Consider the following 8,125-nt stretch of genomic DNA (forward strand, 5'->3'; position numbering starts at 1 on the left):
TAACTTGAAGAATGATGATGACATTGAAAGATAAATGAGGTCCATTGCAGTCACAAGTAACATGTTAGCCCGCAGATTTGCTAGGTGTTGTGTACGTGGGTAGTTTTAAGTTTATTTATTCAAGGTCCACGAACACAGAATACACAAGACAATTCATAAGATTGTAACATAAATTTCAAAAATGTGTACCTGCAATTACAGGTGAACACATCATGCACATAAACATACAAACAATTTAGTTCTTAATTGTATAAAAGTAAATTGAAGTCGTATTGAAGCGTAGTAAAATGCCATAGAAGAGACCCCTAAGGAAGAATGGGCCCACTGCTTTTCTCAGTGGTTCTATTAAATGCTACGATGTGTAGAGAGGAACGGAGATTACTTCAAAAACAATTACTGCCAGTCGCGCGTTCTATACCAGTTACTTGTGGGAAAACTATACAAAACGAGCTTACCATACACTACGTGTGCAGTACAATAACGCTTTTACAGCAATGCTTAAACTACCGTGGCGCTGTAGAGCGTCGGGCATGTTTATAGAAAAAAGGGTTGACGTTCTGTATTAAGAAAAAGGGCCACTTCGTTTATAAAAACCGCATTAGAAAATGCTGTAATTCAATAATTAATGCTGTAAATATGACATTTGAGAACCATGACATCTTATTAAAATTATATATTTGACGTAATATTTTATAATAATGTGAAAAGGCAAACATTTTAAAACTTATACCACTTAATATGTATTGGTTGACACCAACCCATCGATTTCTAATACTAGAGCTGCTCTTGCCGGATCCTGTTGCAAATGTTTGGTGGGTAGACGTACTGTTGGTTGCTGAGCACATGAAATGTCTGTTGTGTGGTATTTATGGTGGGCACGGCATCAAGATGAGATTGAGCCACCTGCATCGTTTTTGGATGAGATTCTAATTATACCTGAGAGATGATTTTGAAAATGATGATGACTAATAATTATTTATACCCAATAATCAATGTGTTTTTTCTTCCTATGATAAACAGTGTACAAAACCTTACCCTAATAGTATTCATATGAAATACTTATTTTATTAAGACACGACTTTGAAATTATAATGATCGTTGTTAAGTATTTTTGGCAAGCTTTCTGGTTAAGTGATTATGGTTAGTGCCCTGACTGCTAAACTGAAGTATTAGGTTGTACACACGCCTGGGACTATTAAGAGGGGACGCTAGCAGCGTTATTCCATACAAACGTATTCCCCTTTTTTCTCCCTGGATAATGCTTCTAAAGAGGACATTTTTTGTCACAAAATCAAGATATGCTAAGGCTATGTCGGTACGTTTTGTTTTTTTCAATCAACTAACGACAAAAGAAAATATGACTCTTCAAACATCGTAAGAAATGCGATTTTAATACCGTTCAGACGAATACGTAACAATTTTAAAAGGTTTTAAAGAAAAAAGGAAAACGTACTGACTCACACTCGTTCTTCCTGAAAATATTGTATCAAAAATTTTTTTTGGTAGGTTCAATATTCTAGAGGGAAACAGGGGAATACGAAACCTTTATTTAGTCAAAATTTTGTAGGTAAAATCGGTCTGAGCTGCATTTGTGCCTATCGCACTCTTCGGGGTAAGGCTGGAGGTAAGGGGCGTTGGTTGGCCAGTCCGGAGTATAACTTATGAGTTATACACATAATATATAGTGTATCGCTCCGATACTATGGGTTTGCTTGTCGATTTAGTAAAATTTATTTATGGATAATTTTAATGTGAGATGTATTGTGTGACTGATGATTGATTATATTAATTTATATAGAATAAATTAATGCAAGTGCAAATACCTACGGATAGACAAGCATGTATAAATTATACATGCAACCTCAAGTATAAGGGCGCGTTTCCACTGACACGGAGCTGGGCGAAATTGATCAATCACAGTTGCTTCCATCAGCGACATGGAGTAGAGATTTTGAATAGGTAGACTGTGATTGTTCAACTCATGAACCGATAATATATATATATATATTTATTTTGATATATAGGTACTGTAAAACATAGTAAAATAAAATACATATCTAAAAAGGGGTGCTTATTATTAAATACTCACAAAAAAGTATATAGTTATTTTTACAAATAATTAAGTAATTTACTATATCGTTATTTCTACTCTTCCCCCTACAGGTAAGTTTTTTGGAATACGACTGTCAATCAATTCGGGTAGTAGCATTCGCAGAATTTTTTTCTAGATTTGCTTCCACGTTTCGCATAGATCCGTCATCTTTTTCAATTGTTTCATGAAGTTATTTCCTTAGGGCTCCATAAAATAATTTAATAGAATTTTGACTGTCTAAACATGATAACTGAAATGATAAAACATTAGGCATTTGTCCAGCAGTGGACGTCTTCTGGCTGATGATCATGATAATTTTAACATGTTTTTGTGAAGTGTACAAACCTCAGTAATTTCATTTTCTATTCCATCTTTCGTATTAATTTCTACAATATTATATTGGATTTTACTTCCACAGTGGAATCATAATTTATTAGGCAATAGGCTTAGTTCTGCAGCATATGCGGTTAAGAAAATCAGACGGTTAACTGACATAGATACTTTAGTTATTTTCATAGTATAATGTCCTATGGTATATTGTTATGGGGCAGTGCGGCCGATATTAATACTATCTTTGTGCTGCAGAAGAGGGCTATTCGCGCGATTTATAACCTAGGTCCTAAAGAATTATTAAGAGAAAAATTTAAAGAAATAAACATTTTGACTGTTGCTTCTCAATACATTTTTGATAATGTTTTGTATGTTCATAAGCACATTGAGGAATTTTCTAGAAGCTGTGACATTCATAATGTTAACACGAGGAACAAACATAAACTTGTTATGCCTACTACTCGGTTGGGTCGAGTTAGTAAGTCTTTTGTTGGGCGATGTATATGCTTCTACAATATGATCCCAGAAAATGTACAAAACAAATGTGTTACGAAATTTAAAAGAATTGTTAAAAAACGTTTGTGTGGGAAAGGTTATTATAGCATAAATGATTTTCTTAATGACACCACGGACTGGGATTAAAGCGAACACCCTCAGGCTCTTTAATTATTAATGTTTATTGTACGATATTACATTGTAATCCATATTTTAGACATAAAAAAAAAGCCCGCTGAGTTTCTTGCGCCCATTCTTCTCAGGTCTGAGGCAGTCTCTTTTGAATGGGTGGTAGATTTTGACGCTCAATAAGTGATTATAAATCCTATTTTGAATAAAAATATTTGAATTTGAATTTGAAATTTGAATTTGAATTTGAATTGGGCAATCAGGAGTAATATTCATAAACTAAGTTATCCCCAAATATCCCGCTTTTGACATTGTCCAGTCCAGTTTACTACGAACATACAGTAGTACCGTACATAGTACAGAAGTGTACTACTGTACTATGTACGTACATAGTACAGAAGTGTACTACTGTACTATGTACGGTACAATGGGTACAATGTACAATCCCAAATCTGTAGATTTGGGAGTATAACAATGACTTTAATAATTCCGCAATAATTGAGGTTTTTTTTCGTAGCTAACAAAACTTTTACAAAATTTTACGCAATAATACACCTGCGCCTCTCTAAAGCCTACAATTCATCATCACTATGATCAATTGTAGTAATTTTATCTATAAATTTAACTTATACAGATGAGACTTATGTCACTTATCAGGCTCTAATTCTAGGCGACCTAGTTATATTCTTAACATCACCAGTATCAGTAACTTTTTACTTTGCAGTCGAACAAAGCAGCACCGGGCGCTGAACTACATACACTTTTGTATGAACGTTTTGTCCAAGAAACATTTGCAACTACTCAGCTGTGAATATCCATTTCCTGAACAGAAACCTACCCCAGATTCCTACCACAAATGTTTTATTTATACTTTATTACAAATTTAGTTTTTCATAATACATAACTAGCTGACCCGGCAAACGTTGTTTTGCCATATAAAGTATAATTCACGCGATAGTTTTATAAGTAATAAAATATTGCCTATATTATAGCCTGTACATCATTTTGTTCTATTGCCAATAGTTTTTAAAATAGGTTTTCGATTTTACACCTTGTGTTACAAAATAGCAATTTTATTACTTATCCCTAATTTTGAAAAAAAAACATAGCCTATAGCCTTCCTCGATAAATGGACTACCCAACACTGAAAGAATCATTCAAATCGGACCAGTAGTACCAGAGATTAGCGCGTTCAAACAAACAAACAAACACTGCAGCTTTATAATATTATTATATATACATTATTTCAATATTTATATATATTTTGATTGAATGTAAAATGTTCTCGTATCATCATCACGACAAAGTCGTTCCTGCTGTCTGTCCCTATTTATGCATAGATCTTTAAAACTACGTAATGGATATTGATGCGGTTTTTAATAGATAGAAGATATAGTGTTGGTAGGCCCCCCACATGGTCCGGAACAGGTTGGATGAGGGCATTGCTGGACCGATCGTCATGGCGATCTTTGGGGGAGGTAATTTGTCAACATTTGTTTGTAACAGTAGTGGATGTCTTCCAGCTGAATGATAATGAGTATGATGATAGTAGAGAAACACTGTTCATTTTACAGTTTTCTAATGTGATGTCGTAAATGAACACATTGTTGTTCGACGAAAAAGTGCGCGATGGTAGGTACTTATATGTGATATCTATATTATCTAAGAGATCTTAGTGATAACCCACAATAGCCATTTTTTATCCTTGACTATTTAGGAGTTATAATGGCTTATTTACGAAGCGAATTTAAGTAATACAGCAGTAATTAGTAATATATACATTGTGCATATATACTTGTGGGTGCGTGTATAATAAGAGTATACATTGTGCATTTAATATAGATCAACATGGCCTTTAAATGCTGTACATTTAATTTAAATGAATATTTTTGAAGATATTAAAGATATAATATATATTGATACATAAATTTTTCAGTAGGTAGTGAAAATAATTACTCAAAATCCGATTCACAAGCCGAGTGCGAGCAGAGTCAAAGTATAGCAACGTTACAAATCCGTGTATCAATAGGCAGGGTCAAAAACTAATTATGAGCGAGCACAGAGTAAGTTGATAAATGAAACGATTGTGGGTGCTAAAAGTTATAACAATTAATATTAACTGTAAACCAGAATATAACATTAACAATGCTATTAAGGAATGCTCTAAATGACTGTATTTAACATCATAGGCCCATCATACGCATTACTCACACAAAACACGGGCTATTCATGCACACATAGATGTTGTTTTTGGGCGCGGCGCGACAGCAATAGTTTCTTCAAATACCTATTTTTCAAATTACGCTTGACCCGGGTCCCCTCTTAATTGTGTGATGAATATATATGTTCTGTGCATCATTGCAAACCATTTCTTATCAGCTGTATTCTTACTCTTCCGATAGGCAGTAATAAACAGATTATTTTGTTATCAGATAGTACTACTTAATTATGGCCGCTTCTGTTTTCTAATATCTTATTATTAACATTTCTATATGATTTTTAGGTTATTTTGACGTCCACATTTCTGTTGTATTTCTCAGTATTCCGGTTAAACCTAACTTTCTAACTAAAAACACTTTTGTAATTTAGAGATTGTAAGGAATAAATCAATATATGTTTCAATACTATAGAGCACATTTCGAGGTGGGCCTCATCGTTGAACAAAATATCTTGTCTCCTTTAACATCAATGAATTGTATCAGACTATATTAATTTTATAATTTTAAATCTATAACTTAATTATTTTCAATTGTAATTATGACATAATACATTAAATGTTTATCTGTAATTTAATTAAAACCAACTACGTAATGTAGTTTAAGTAAAGATTTTTTTGTAGATCTATGGGTGAATTGCCTGAAAATACATGATTTATTGTAATGGGTAGGGCGTATCAATTATCATTAGCTGAACGTCCTGCTCGTCTCGTCCCTTATTTTAATAAAAAAAATACATGGGGCACACTAAAAGTTTTGCACTTCTAGCTAATCGGGACTATTTGAATTTCAAATGTTATAATTTTTGAAACGTTGCAACCTTCTTAGTAACAAAAAAAACGATTGGCGGGAAATAATTTTTCAATTGTTTTTTATCACACTTCAAAGTTTTACGTACGCAACGAAAATGGAATTAAGGCGAAAAGATTTTAGAGCGATGATTTTTTATGATTTTAAAAGTTCTCTCTCTCCGCAAGACTGTGTTCCGCGTCTTAAAAATTCTTTTGGGAGAGAAGCACCTTGCTTGAGCACCGTAAGGCGAAGGTTTGCTGAATTTGAGAGAGGTCGGGCTTCTTTACATGACGAATTTCGTGAAGAGGGCCTTCAAGTGCCGTCAACGAAAATAATGTGGCTACTGTTAAGCGGCTAATTGAAGAAAACCTGCGGGTTACCTGTGAGACAATTCGAGGAATTGCAATTACGGAATCTTTGTTGTCGTTGGATCCCTCATGAACTGACAGCGGAGCAGATGCGGGCTCGGGTGGAATGGTGCTCACAGATGCTAATGAAGTACGACCACGGAAATTCTAATGCTGTTTATGACATTGTCAAAGGAGACGAAACGTGGATTTATTGTTTTGAATCCGAAAAAATACAGCAATCTTGTGAATGGGTGTTTTAAAATGAGAACAGGCCAACAAAAGTGAGGCAGGCGAGAAACGTTGGTAAAAAAATTATCTCAATTTTTTTCTCAGCTACGGGTCCCATCTGTACAATTCCACTTGAAAATCAATAGAGTATTAATGCCGAGTGCGATTCTACCATTTGATTACCAGGGTGTTAAAAAAAGTTCGCAAAAGACGACCAAAAAGCCACGTTCTGCTACATCATGACAACGCTTCTTTACACATGGCCAACAAAACAAGGTCATTTATAGCTTCCGAAAAAGTACAACTCGTCACCCATCCTGCACATAGCCCCGACCTAGCATCCTGTGATTTCTGTATTTTCTCCAAAATCAAAGATTTGATGAGAGGTTTCACTTTTACCAATTCCGAAGAGGCACTGATTTCGCTCAATCAGCACGTAGAAAACATGCCTTCAGATCTGTGGTCCTCCTGTTTCAAAAAATGGTTCGATCGTATGAAAAAATGTTTAAAATGTAATGGAGAGTATATAGAAAAGAAATAAACGTAATATTTTGGTTATAACATATTGTTCTTTTAAGTTACGCAAAACTTTTAATGTGACCTACGTAATACTATATTGAATGATATATGCCAGATAACTTGCCATTCTTGTTTAATAGCAATAAATATTGAATTGATGACAGGTTATTGACACTAATGCACCACAGTCTACAAGCACGCATTTATATTTATTTCGCAATAACTCACTTTAGTATTAAAAACTAACCTCCTTTAATTTGTGATCACAATCAAAACTGGTTGAGGTACTCTGGGAGACCACCGTGAGAATGAACGCTGATATACTCGTACATGATAAAATCTATAGTATTACTAACTATTTTAAATCACACACATAGTAGACATAAATATATTATATATACCGAAACACCTGTATTTATTGCGTAAGTTTTTTCATATCCATAAAATATTTGTGCTAATTTACATGAATAAGCAATATTAAATAGTAGATTTTATATATTTATAAGAGGGGGCAAACGGGCAAGAAAATCGAGTGTTGGAAAGTGGAGAGCCAACCGCCCACGGACATCTGCAAAACCAGAGGTCAAGAGATGCGTTGCCGACCTTTAAGGTGAAGTGTGCTGCATGCTTGAAGGTCTCTGAAGTCTTCGGGAACACAGCAGCCAGTAATTCCTCGGCAAAGTACGAAAGAAAAGAAAAGAATGAAAAGTTCCTCGCAATACCCACGACTGTGGAATGCTAGACGAGTACCTACATGTTGTGAGTGAGTTAAAGAATCAAACTGAATCTGACCACAGTGGTCCGAATTTAATTTACTAATTATGTTTTTACTGGTAGCCCTCACATTTGTAAAAATATTATCAGTACATATGGCAATAGTAGAAGTTATTCTTGTGGGTTCCATGAACATATTGGATAAGTTATATGATTTAAATAGATTTAATAATTTAACACTTAAAGTACTTTGATTTTGA

The sequence above is a fragment of the Leptidea sinapis genome, chromosome 17 (genome assembly GCF_905404315.1).
Source record: "Leptidea sinapis chromosome 17, ilLepSina1.1, whole genome shotgun sequence".
NCBI classification, from domain to species: Eukaryota; Metazoa; Arthropoda; class Insecta; order Lepidoptera; family Pieridae; genus Leptidea; species Leptidea sinapis.